The sequence below is a fragment of the Dermacentor albipictus genome, chromosome 6 (assembly GCF_038994185.2).
Source record: "Dermacentor albipictus isolate Rhodes 1998 colony chromosome 6, USDA_Dalb.pri_finalv2, whole genome shotgun sequence".
NCBI lineage: Eukaryota > Metazoa > Arthropoda > Arachnida > Ixodida > Ixodidae > Dermacentor > Dermacentor albipictus.
The window spans coordinates 74,492,605-74,506,779 of NC_091826.1; the positions used below are offsets into that span (position 1 = coordinate 74,492,605).

At 48.0% G+C, this 14,175-nt stretch overlaps 1 protein-coding gene across 1 annotated transcript in view; it reads left to right on the plus strand.

The window, feature by feature from the left end:
• The window catches only part of LOC139061210 (calcium-activated chloride channel regulator 1-like), a 272,282-nt gene that overhangs the window by 59,594 nt on the left and 198,513 nt on the right, over positions 1 to 14,175 (plus strand). The gene's annotated exons all lie outside the window — the stretch shown is intronic.

Sequence of the window (14,175 nt, forward strand, 5' to 3'; positions counted from 1 at the left end):
ATTGACCAGGAATATTATTTTCGTTGAAGAAACCTAACTGTGTCTCGCTTGAATAAAAAAAAATGCTTTTTTCTTGCGCTTCAATCGTTGCTCCCATAACCCCCCTTGCTGATGTCGGTGACAATTTGTACTGAACCGCTTTTCGCTCGAAGCTTCGCGACCTATCTGGATCGACCTTGCGTCTGGCGTGCCGCTAGCTTGTTGCTGGGCAACGCAAAAAAAAAATAAGTCGCAAAGTATACGTTCATTTACACGCAGAACTTCTTTAGTTTTAGTGGGAAAGAATAATATATAAAACGTTGTCTGTAAGTTCATTTCACATTATTTTTTTCTGATGCTCGTGTCAACTATAACGGATGGAGTTGAAACTAGGCGGGACATGTTTCCTGTTGCCAGTTTTTGCCGAGTGTACCTTCTTGTTGAATTTCTCTCTCTATGGCCGAGACGCCATGTCAGCCTCACTCTCGATCTTCGAAGCCTGTTTTATCCGCGCGTTCTTTGCCCCTGCAAGTTCTCGCCTGCGTTCTGACTGCGCCTCGGTAAGTCAAAATCAAAAAACGCCAAGCGTCTCAGCGTACTCGCTTCCACGCGAGAAGTTAGTGCACCCGAAGGACCGTTGAGCGGTGTTCAATTGGACATTATTGCTATTGCATTCACAACGCATAAGAATACGAAGTGCTTAGGCGTCCTCGGATTGTTGTAAACGCTATGGCTCCCACTGGAGGCGAGCATAAGTAAAGTTTCTTATGTTGTGTGCAAGAATTTGCAACCTTCTAGTTTCACTGTTCTTCACACTTATACACCTAATTACTCTTCACACAGGTACTTATACACGAGGCTCGCAACCACAATATTCAGGTGGCTCATACCGCCAATCTTAGGATTTTCCCACCACACCCAATGGCTCGGCCGCCGGGAACGCACGAAACGGGGAGTAGCATTTACGGCTCGTTGTTGTCGTTAATGTCTGTTTTTTTAAAAGACCACTCCCGTCCCAAAGGCAGGCAGACGCGACAGTAAACCGATAGGTATACCTCCGTGCGTACGCGACTGGCAGTTTTCTGCTAAGCGATGAAAACTTTCTTTAGACACATTTTAAATGTTGCTCAAATTCAGCGAAAATATCTCGTGTACAGAGCCGCGTTCATACCTGCATGCGTATTGACACGTGCACTTTACCGAGTGACCGCGTTTCATCGTGTAACCATAGGCCTAACGGATAGACGCCGAGGTTGAGCCGAGCAGAGCGGTTGCCTCTTCGCAGAATTCCGCGATTTCTTATCTTTTAACGCGACAACGTTAAGGAGCTCGTGTCGCAGAAAAGCCGGTGTCGTCGGTGTCGGCGTGGTCGGCGTTGGCCATGAGCGATAAACCCCAGCAGGCACTTCATGAATAAAAAACAACTTGCAAGATGGGCTGGGTGGGAATCGAACCAGGGTCTCCGGAGTGTCAGACGGAGGCGCTACCACTCAGCCACGAATTTTTTTTTTCTTTATGCTTCAAAGCGGTACAAAATCGTCTCTAGTGAATGCGGTGTTGCCTTAGAAACGAGCTGTTTCTAAGGCTCAGGCGTGCGTCGCTTGCTCCGGCGCACATTTCGGTGCCGCGCCAAACGCGGCACTGCTCGACGCTCACCGCGTCCGATGGGGGGGGGGGGGGGCGTAGTCGCTGCGCCGTAGCCCACTGTCTTATACCCCTTGGCGGGTCGACGGGAACGGTGTCGGATTCCACTCTTGAAGGCGAAGCTTAAGCGTCCTCCAATTTTTGACCAGTTTTTCCCACGATGTGCTCAATTTCGTGTAGAATACATGATTGGGGAACATCCACAGACTGTGCACTGTGCAGTGTTAGCGATGAGCCCTTCGTCTTTTCGCAAATACGGGTTAGGACGAGCCCGCCACACGTGTGCGGATTGCTAACACTTACGCCGACTACGGTGGAGGAGTCGGCTGCTGCGCAACAGGTGGCGACGGCATCTGCGGCCGGAGCTGCGACGCCCACGGGGGCGACGAACGCTTCGACGAGCATGCCTAAACCAAACTACCTTGAAGCTTCAAGCTCGTACGAACCATTAAAAGTACGAGCGACGCTCTCAGACCTGGACCGGGAACAAATGAACACCCAGACACCGACGAAAGGTATGATATCATCCTACAAGACACCGATATGCCCGTCACACGCGTCGGGCCGGAGGAGCACAAAGGAGACTGGCAAACGGTGTTAACGGTTCGCCCGAAGAAGGCTTTCGCAAGAGTTGGAAGAAAAACCATGGCAGCAGGGCTGCCTACGACTCGTCAAGCCAGCACCTCGGACCAGCCAAGAAACTGCCGATGAAGAAAAAGCCACGAGCCAACAGACTACCTCCGTTGCCAAAGAAAGAGTTCAAAATAATAGTCCGACCGCATCAACGGCTACCAATTAAAGACTTGACAGCACCGCAGATTTCCGAAGCGGTCATTATGGCCACACAAAGGAAGGTGAGAGGGAACACTTCCTTTTACGACTAAAGCCAGGATCAAACATCTTTATCATATCTACCCCCAACAAGAAGTAGCAGATATAGTCAGGAAGATAAGGACGCTCGCTATCAACGGCAAACAACGCGCACTAAACGCTTACGTGATGGCCGGAGAAGACACAAAGAAAGGTGTAGTGCACGGATTGGCCCCGCAAACGAGTCGGGAAATATTCCAATCCAACCTACGCATCAGAGCGCAAGGAGTGGAGATACTACCAGCGCGCACGCTTGCGGAAACAAAGACAGCGGTCATTACCTTCTATGGCCCCATGATACCACGCTTTGTCTACTGCGTGGGAGGAGAAATGCCCTGTTGCTCGTTCAAGAACACCATACAATTCTGCAACGCCTGCATACACACAGGCCACAGGACGGACGCGTGCCCTCAACCTCATATCTCAGTATGCAGCAAATGCGGCACTTATGAGCCAGAGCTGGAGCACGAATGTAAACCCACCTCCTCCACTTGTGGAGAGGAGCATCTTGCCGGATCGAAGGACTGCAAGAAACGGTGCAAACAGTCACGGCAGAACAACAAAACGCCTCGGAAGACTTCATCCAGACTAGCCAAAACTCCGATCAAGGAGTCTGTACCAAGGCCACGGTGGTACGACACTGCTGAAACGGACGACGACGGATGGCCACCATTAAAGCGCCAAGAAGACCTACAAGCGGTGTCGCCACGACGACAGCGATCCCGATCAAGAGAGCGACGAAGGCGACATAAGGACTCTGACTCTTCAGACCATCCCACTTTCAACTGCCAGCCCATCCTTACAGGATCCAGGCAAAGATCTCCCACTCCAACAAGGAAGAAGGAAAACACCGATAACAAGGTGAGCTGGGTGGGGATGGTTCATACCACGCCTGCCATAACATCGAAGCCGGAATACCAACAGATTGTATTAGAAAATAGGCAACTGATACGAAGCTTAGAAGAACTTAGGCTGGAGATCACCACACTTAAAAGCCAACTCACAGCTAAGGCGGAACAAGCAAAACCCATAGATGCGGCACAACAAGAACACACGGAAGCGACATGCTCTACGGACGAAACATTACAACTCCTTGTGAAACACTTGCAAAGCATCCAAAACTTCCAAGAACAGCTATACGATGATTTACAGGAACTTGAAGGATACGTAGAAGAAACAGCCCGACAAAGGCCCTTGCGTAAAAGAACGATTAGCAACCACAGCACACCGTCGGCTAGAAAAGCGAAGAATGGCATAATCTCGGATTCGATGGACGTCAAAAGCGTGATCACCAATGGCCAGTAAAACGCCCAGAGCCGCAGACACGCTGAGATATGGCACTGGAACTGCCGCTCTTTTTTGGAAAGAGTGGCAGCGCTACAGACATACATGAATTCGGCCATCAGCAAACCTGATATTATATGCCTCCAAGAAGTACGAAAGGGATCACTACACAGTTACGAATCAACAGTACCCACTGGTTGCTACATTAGCGCATAAAGGAATAGCGATGAGCTCACACTATGTCGCTCAATGCGCAACCGAGCACCAAAACATTGAACTACAGACATCGAAGAAAGGGAGAGCAAAGACCTTTATTTGCTACATATACAACCCTCCCAAGGAAGTCGAACGGACTTTGCGTCAAATATTGAATACGCATTTGGTGACCTGGGAGGAAAAGGCAAATTCGTACTCCTAGGCGACTTCAACGCTCCCCACACCGATTGGGGATACCGACGATATACCCCCAAAGGGCCTCGTAGAAATTAGACAGGTATGAACTAGAACTAGTAAATCTCCCACTAACACCCACTAGATTAGGAAATAGCGTGTGTGGGGACACCTAACCCGACCTAACCTTCACACTAATGGTAGCGGATGGACAATACAGGAATTTATACGAAAATCTGGGAAGTGACCACTATGTTATTACGATGAGCAAAAACGAGAACAAGGTGAAAGCAGGAGCCAACGTTTCGGCAAGTGGACTTGTCTTCTTCATGGCGACGTATGCTTTCCTCGCCACAGTATATATCGGTGGGTTCTACTAAAGGAGAGAGGGTGTAAGGCGAGTGGGTGCGGCAACGAGGGAAGGTGTGTTAACGTGTCGGATTGACAATAAGGAAATACCGAGCACAAAGCCAAGGCCAGGGACCCCTCCTCACCCCCCCCCCTCCCAGTCTGTCAACCACGTGTCAACGCACGCGTGTTAGCCGGCGTGTCAACGGCGTCTGACACGCCGGTTGAAAAAAAAAAGGAGGAAAGGAAAGGAAGAAAAAAAAAGGAAACGCCAAGAAACCAAACTAAGTGTTGTTGCATATAGCTTGAAATTTAGCATAGCGAATAGAATCTAAAGCTCCCTTTGAAACGTTTATGCCTATTGGTTGCAAGGTCTTGAACCTATGGATACGGTATGGTTCTCTCTATTTTCTTTCTCGTGCAGAACGGAAATTTGACTGTAAGATGTAGAGTTTAAGTTTATCAAAGTTATGACCTGCTTGGTTGAAATGCTTGGCGACGGCTTTGGGAAGCTTTTTAGCTGTGTCCGCGCGGCGTCCGTTTAATCTGACGTTCATTGATTGACCTGTTTCACCTATGTATTGTTTTTTACAGAAGTAACATTGAAGCATATAAATAACATCCGAACTTGTACAAGTGAAGCTAGCTTTGGCTTCATGTGTATAACTATTTGCGGTGCTTTTAATTTTAATGTCACTTTGAAGATGCCTGCAGGTTTTGTACCTGGGGCGACAACATGCTTTTATTACGGGGGATTGCTGTTGGCTGAGTTTTGCGTGCCCTAACATGTCTTTATACTTTTTGTTTCGGCGATAGGTAACCCTATTCAATGACCACACGCCGGCTTAAACTTCCACCAAAGCAGTCCAGAATTAAAAACTGGACGGCGTATACGAAATATCCAATGTCGATAACACCTCCAAACACAGCTGACGACTGGGCAAAGGAACTCAAAGTCGCACACGACGCCACAACAGAAAACGTATCCATTAACGTGAAAACACCTGCAATCGACCCACACCTTCTGCACCTGTGGGAGAGACGGCGCAGCTCAACCAAGCCCTGGAATAATCAAAGACTGAACAGATAACTTAAGGCAACAATAGCAATGTTAGCGGACCAAGCAAATGAGTATACCAGACAGCTGCAAGCGGAAAATTGGCTCCAATATCGCGATTCACTGAGAGGGACGTTATCCACCGCTAAGACATGGGCTATCTTACGTAGCATGATAGACCCGAACTCTACAAAGACGGCAACAGCGAGAACGATACGCAATCTTGTAGGTGAACACAAAGGTGGCACCGATATACTGATCCAAGTGCTCAAGCTCAAATACATCAAAACAGGGGGCGATAGCTTCGAATCTCTCGGCTACAAAGGGCCGACAAACAAACCTCTAGATGAGCCCGTTAGGGTTGCAAAACTATACGCAGCGGCACAGGACATGACACGAAACACAGCACCCGGAGGGGACGGCATCTCTAACGCAATGCTGCGCAACCTCAGCAATGAGCAACTCGGACGACTAGTCGACTACTTCAACAAGGGCTTATGGGAACCTGGCACTATTCCACAGCAAGGAAAGGAAGCCACCATAGTCCTAATCCCTAAACCGGGAAAACAGGAAACTACTCAGAACTTGAGACCAATCTCACTTACGTCACGTCTCGGGAAAAAGTGAAAAAGTTGGAAAAGTGATACTCACCAGGTTAGCCGATTATATCGAAAGTCACAAGCTCCTGTCGGTGTACATGTATGGTTTCCGCAAACGTCTTTCAACACAGGAGGTTTTCCTTAGGCTGAGAGACGAAGTAATAAACAACGTGGTAACTGGAGAAGAAATCATAATGGTGGCGTTGGACCTAAAGAGCGGCATTACACACCATGTCCCATAAACTAATCATGGAGGAACTAGAAGAAATGGGATGCGGAAAGATAATTTTTGACTACGTCAAACCCTGCTTAACTGGTAGGACTGCCATGATAGGTTTAGAAGATATACGATAACCCAAGCTCAACCTCACCAAGAAAGGAACTCCACAGGGAGCTACACTCTCGCCATTATTGTTTAACATTGGCATGAACAATTTGACAAGAAGGCTGCATTAAATCCAACATCTCAAATTCGCGCTCTATGCGGATGATATCACCTGATGCATGCACACAGGATTGTTAGGCCACAAAGAAAGCACCCTACACGAAGCCATCAACACCGTCCAAAACTTCGTGACAGAACACGGCATGGCGTGTGCACAAGAAAAGTCCGAATGAATCAGAGTCCATGGACGAAACTACCGTAACAGGCCAAACCTACACCTCCAACTAGAGAACCGCATGCTTCCAGAAAAGACCAAGGTTTGTGTCTTGGGCCTCTGGATACAAAGCAACAGGCGAGCGGAACACACTATCGCGACCCTGAAGGCGACAACTAAGCAAACAGGAAAACTAATAGGAATAATTACAAGGAAAGAGAGAGGCCTATACGAAAGTGAAAGAATACGACTCGTTCAAGTTATTGTCAAAAGCCGGATAACTTATGCTCTACCCTATAAAAACTTAAATCGCACAGAAATCAAGATGGTGGACCAGATCATACGGTACACGTACAAGGTGGCGCTAGGAACACCAATGAACACCGGAAATGAAAACCTACATCACACAGGAGCTTACAAATCCTTTGAAGAGCTCAAGGCAGTGGTTATAATAAATCAGACAGAGCGCCTGTGTCTCACACAAGCCGGACAACAACTGCTAACTGAATTAAGATGTTCCGTGAAACCACCATATTGCATTGACCAAATCCACCAGCTATCAGGCCACATCAGGAAGTAAATGCAAGCCACACCGATACCAAAGAACATGAATGCCGAATACCACAAAGGCCGAAAATAAGTCCGAGCCAAGTAACCTATCAAAAGCTTTGTGAATAATAAAGAATTGCAGTACACGGATGCCGCTCGGACTGCTAGAGGACACTTCATAGTAGCAGTTCGCAACAAGCAGCGGAAAAGAGCCGAAATAACGGCCTCAATAAACACAACATGCACAGCCACTGCCGAAGCCTCAGCAATCACGATCGCAATCAAACACAGCGACAGCGCCGGGCACTCGGCACTGGTTATCTCCGACTCTCAAACACCATGTACAATGTACATGCAAGGCAGATTACCATGAACAGCGCTGAGAACCTTAGGCGACGCACTCCAAGAAGAACATGCATTCATATGGTGTCCAGGACACGAGGGCATCCCAGGCAATGGGAGGGCCCACTCCCTAGCTCGAGAACTCACAAACCGAGCGGGGAACCACATCCCTTTCCAAGATAGTCCACGCACATCCAGAGACACCCTCGAACACCAACGTCGCACGAGAGTGCGCCTTGCCCCCCGCATCGGCAACTGAGGGTACAAGCCCGCGCATACAGAAGAATACAGACACATACCTATCCCCACTTGGAAAGAGCACACCATATGAATCGCACACTACATGCCGGCGCTTGTCCATGGTTTGGTGCGTGGCCGTCGCTGCCACATGTGGTGTGTGGTGTGGGAATGTACAAAAACACCACTAAAAGCGAACTCGCCTGAGATGCTTACCTACAATAGGAAGCCGTGGGAGATCCTCCTCGCTCGGCCGGGGACGGGGGCCGAAAGGGTCCTCTTGGACCAGGCGGAGAGAGTAGCCAAGACCACTGGTGCCTGCGAATAGAGAATCACCCAACCGCGTCCCGCCCACGCTACCCTTCTCCTTATTACCCTCTTCCCTCTCAGTAATTAATAAAGCTTTTTCCTCCTCCTCCTCATCGTCTAACAAATGCTATCGCTCAGTGCAGGATGCCCCTACATGTGTCGGAATTTTCTGGAATGTTATCGATGGTTTTGTTGGTTGTCTGCTGTCGCTGAACCTTGTGTAATCTGTTGCTTGTATTCGCGATGCGAATGGTGTAGAATTACCTGGAAGACACGCTGGCACTAACGATTACTCCATAGGGAAAGAAATTCAACAAGAGGGGACACTCGGCAAAAACTGGCAACAGGAAGCACGTCACGCCTAGTTTCAACTACATCCGTTAGCTGACCCGAGCATAAAAAAAGAAGAATGTAAAATGAACTTATACTTTACGACCTATTTTTCTTGTGTTGCCTAGCAACAAGCTAGCGGCACGCCAGACGCGAGTGCATGCGTCATGCGCCAGACATGCCACAGGAGCGAGCGAGGCCGGCCTCACATGCGAAGCTCGCGTGCTCGGCGACCCGTATGTTTTGGATGTAGCCCGCTTTTCGGGCTCCTCGCGTTCCCTTGTGTTCCGTCTTCACCTAGACGACACCGCTGCAGTACTGGACTACAGCAAGGTGAGGAATTTCGTTTCACTGTCTATGACGCCCTTGAAGCACATTTAGGCTTACCGCACAAAACTGAACCTATATAGGGACGCAGTTATTGCAAAACAGCTTCGCCGTCCAAGCGTAGTTAATTTGATGTAATTACTCGTACTGGGAAATGTTTGCGGTGTTTTATATGAGCCCGAGCATTATTATAAATTATTTAGGGTAGTTTTTGGGCACACTCGCCGCAACCTGGCTTTGTGACGAAAAGCACCTCGGCCGTGTGACGCTGTTTCGCGTTTACTGAATCTTATCGGGACAAGCCTTGGCGCTTTCTCTGACCATAGACATTCCTGTAACTAATGTCGCTACATTTTGGGGTACTTTTAAAGTTGCAGAGTTTGCGAAATGCAGCTCGGCTGTGTGCCGCAGTTAATTTCACATGTACTGAATCTTACTGGGAGAAGCTTGCGACGCATTCTCTGACCTGAAAAATTATTGTCATTCATTTCGTAACATTTTGGGATACTTTTGAGGCATGCTTGACGCGTCTGGGGTTGTGAAGCTTTTAGCAAAAAAGCAAGCCGGCCATGGTGAGTCAGTTTGGCATGTACTGAAATTTAGTGGGACAAGTTTCGGACGCTTTTTACGGCTCTGCAATAACATATTCCTTATTTCGGTACTCGCTCTTGCACAAAACGTGACGAGCCATTGCCAAGAGTGTTGACACGGGAGTGTGTTGCTTGTGCTGGCAGGACGAGTAAAAGAAAGCGCCGATGACCTAAAGAACTTGAGATTTCTCTCTTCAGAGTGGCTGAAAACAGGATTGCACCGACGAATTTTTCTTGAGTGCGACTAGAAGGCATTCTGCGAACGTGTAACGTGGTCTGGCTGAGAGCCTGTGTTGTAGCCACCTCGGTGTATTTGGCGTAGCATCGCGTCGACTGAGGCCGAGTTGTTTTGGAAATGAGGCCGAGTTGTTTGGGAAACGCGCGGTCATCGGTGTATTTGTGCTCTTAAAGTGAAGGAAGTAATGCCCGGGAAGGCAGTGATGCTCGAAAATCGGATGTTTTCTTCATATGTTATGGCATTATTTGGGAGGAGTCTATTAGCTATGAAATGTATGCAAAATTGAATTTATCTGTAATGCCGCTCATTCACCACTTACGCACGTTTCGCCTCTACACGCAATATTCCTGTTAGGACAATATACAAAAATGATACATGCTTGTAATTCACTTCTTTTTAGTTTATGGCATTGAGTGGAGCTTCGTACGGCAATGACTGCTGCTTACCTATTGCCACTACATAGGATCAATGCACAAGAAGCCCGGAACCAGAATTATTATCGAGCAAAATAAACATTCCATAATTACACAGCACGTCTTGCCTTTTCTTTATGAAATTGCACGTGACAAAGATTCGGCGGAGGCTTGCAAAGATCGTCCGCACTCTTTTTTACTAAATAATAAAACGATTCCACGGCAAGGCCTAGCGTGGTTCAGCAATAGAAGAGAAAAAAATTGGAGGACGCTTAAGCTTCGCCTTCAAGAGTGGAACGCGAGAGCGTTCCCGTCGACCCGCCAATGGGTGTAAGACAATGGGCTACAGGGCAGCCATCACTTACGAGGCGCCCCGCATCAGACGCGGTGAGCGTCGAGCCATATGGTCGAGCAACGCGGGGCGCAGCAATGAAACGTGCGCCTGAGCAAGCGGAGCGAACCGAAGAACTCGGTATCCCGGAGGGGGAAATGATGCACGCCAGCCAAACGCCGTGATCGGCACGGGCAGAGAGATAGAGAGATAGTGATCTAAAGAAAGGAAGGACGCTTGATTCTGCGGAGGGAGCGAGGCGAAGCGTTGTCAGGGGAGAGAGTCCGAACCGCGACAGCTCCAATGCGCGCGTGGCGCGCCATCATTCGGGGCAGCGCCGTACATGGAGAGGAGGGGCTCTTCTGTGTTTGCCGCAAGATGGCTCTCCGTGTGCGGAAAGCGCAGAAGAAATGCAGCGAAACGCACTTCGCTACTTGTGTAATTGCGACTTCTGTAAGTTACATGTTCATAATTACCTATATACACCACAGTATAACTTTCCACGGCTCGTTTCGAAGGCAACACCGCATTCACTAGAGGCGCGTTTGTACCTTTTGGAAGCATCGAAATCGTGGCTGAGTGGTAGCGTCTCCGTCTCACACTCCGGAGACCCTGGTTCGATTCCCACCCAGACCATCTTGGAAGTTGCTTTTTATTTATGGAGTGCCTGCCGTGATTTATCGCTCACGGTCAACGCCGCAAAAACGCTGACGCCGACACCGACGCCGACGACACCGGCTTTTCTGCGACACGAGCTCCTTAACGCTATCGCGTTAAAAAGGATAAACGCTGCGGCGATCAGCTAAGCCGGCGTAGCGTGTACCAGCTGGCGTCCAGAACGCGCGCGCCGAAAACCGAAACCGGAAGGCGTTAATACCATCCGCTTTGCGCGCAACAGTCGATTCGGCCGCTGGGCTCTATGGGAGTGTCCGCTCTTTTTGAATCTGTTTCTCTATGAATACTGTGGAAAGTTCGATTTGTCATGTGTAAAAACCGGCGCGCTTGACCCGCTCATCAGATTTCGACGATCACCGAGAGTGCACTCTAAAAACTAAGAGAGTGCCGGGCACTCCCTTTGAGGGAGTAGCGGCTTGTCCCATATTTCACTCTCTTTTCGAGAGTAGATCGACCCTCTTTGAGAGAGAGTAGGTCAACTCCTGTTGACAGAGTTTCGTTACTCCAGCGCAAGGGATTGCTAGTACTCTTCTGCAGAGTGATAATACTCTTGCCACTGGGAGTGCTAGTACTCTTCCGCAGAGTGGTAATACTCTCACCGTAGGGGTAATGGCACTCCACCAGACCGAGTACTTCTACTCCCCCAAACAGAGTGCTAGTACTCTTCCCAATACCCTCTTAGCGAAGTCCTGGCCACGCATGCAGGCAGGAAATCAGATCAAATTAGGGTCGCTGATACACCGTTCCCTAGGCGGTTCCTCAGACTCAGTGGCCCAATTCCGAGCGGCCTTCAGAATAGGCATGAGCAATGTTATGCAGGATTTTAAAGTCATTTTTTCCTGGCTATTTGCTGCCTACCATGAGGCGTGACTGCTCGGAATCGGCCTATGCGTCCCGAACGCCACTGCATGCGGAGAAAAAAAAAGCGAATTTCCATTTAATCCGCAATTTTCTTCGCACATTTCACTATCAGGAGACACATAATCTAATTAGAACACCATAGTCAAGGGAATCACATACATATGGAGAACTAATACATTGCTCTATACATCACGTGGATTCGAACCCGCGTACACCGCATCTATACAATTCAAAGCACACATCCTAACCATTACACCACAGAGCCACCACGCTTAGTCGTGTTCTTTTAGAGGTTATATACATAACAAATGTATTTGAGGAATCGGCTGCGGTGGGTGGAGTTTCTCTGCAGTGTGCTGTGCTGTTGTGTACTGGAATACGTTTGCGTTTGCATGATTTCCATTCCTTGCTACGACTAACGGAGGAATACAACGTAGACGACGACGTGAGAACTATTCACGGCTTGTCGTCACCCCAGGAAAATAACAAATGTGCCGTTCAGCTCACGATCGAGTGCTTTTCCAGTCCATGCATTATATGTGCTCCGAAAATACGCGGATACAAAGTATCGTGCCAACCATCCACGTATGTGAATTTAAGTCGCGCGTATACTGCTGAGCATTTCTGTTTATTTTTTCCGCCAGTTCCATTCGTATGTGGTCAACTGCGACGCCAGTACCAGGCATTTCGACGTGCCTCACGCTGCCGTGTAGGCGTTCCTTTCAAGTGCATTAGTTTAGAGATTGGTTCAGTCCACTGTGAGCTATTGTCCTGCATTAGCAGCGGATCGTTAGCGTTTTGAAGAGCATGCATTCCAGAATTTGGAGACTGCTTATGCCGATAGCCGCGTCACATGCATTGGCACGCATGTTTAAATGACTAATGTGTCCACTTGTTACGCGTGCACTGCTCGTATCCTGTGGCAGTGCTCGTTCTAAAAGCTTCGATGACCATCTACATTCATACGTGTGTTCAATATATATGCACAGGATAGACTTGCCGGCTAGTTGGTTGAGCATTTTAGAAGAAACAGCGCAACACAAGGACGACGCAAAAACATGGACAACACCACGAAGCGCTGGTGTGGTTGATGCTTTTTTTCGTCCTGGTGTTTGCGCTGTTTTTTATTCCACGATACACGCACACCACAGGTACGCGAATGTTTAGGAGTATAGGGCGTTAACTTTGTTTTCCCCGTTTCCTCTTGGTGTCAATGGCACAATGCGTTGCTCGGAATTGCGCGCGCTTACCTCCATATTCAGAAATGCATCGTAACTTGAAGCCCATGCTTGACTTTATCTAAATGACGCAACTCGTGAACGCACCAAAAGAAAGGCAGTGAGCGTCCGGGGGACGTTCGCACCAGGCGTCGTTTATATAAAGTCAAGCATGAGCTTTGTATTAGTGTACATTTCTGAATACGGGGGTTAGTCATCTACTTCTCACAGAAAATGTCGAAGAAACGCCCACCAAAACCAGGCACATTCTTAAACCTAACTAGGCAATACGAAGCTCCATAGAAAAAGAGTGGTATTAAAAGCTTTCAGTATTTTTCTTTACTCCAAAATGGTTGCGCTCTCGTGGCTTCAATGTACAGAGATAGTGCAGCGTTAGCTAAAAAGCATGAATTTCTGAACTCCATGCCAAAATAAGCTTGTAAAATTACTTAGGTGTTAGAACCCAGGGTTTGTAGCGATCCTTGAAAATCCTTTATTTCTAAAATGCCATTTTGAAGGCATTGAAAACCCTGGAATTTTTAGAAGTACTGGAAAGTCCTTAAATTTGTACACTTGGCTAGACATAGCAGACATTGCCAAGCGTTTGTTTTTCTCTTCTGTGACACTCTTTGCATGTCACAGAGAATTGTCTGTGGAGGTAATAGAAGCGACATCCTTAAAGTTGAAATTACAAAGGAGCTGCAGATACCAGTTTTAGGCACATGGAACCGGCGACAAATGTACTTGGAGGAGCAGAAGCAGGAAGCTCAACAGTTGAGGCATTCAAAGAAAAGCTGTGATAAGTAAATTGAGAGCTACAGACACAATAAAAGGAAATTACAAATGACTATTGCTTATTTGGTGGTGAAAAGCTGAGGCAACAGATGACACCCCATACACTGTCAAACCAAACAGTATTCAAAAATGCAAATGTTGCAGGTCCAAGTAGTTAATTGTGCTATTGCAGAAAAACTTGGAGCAATTTC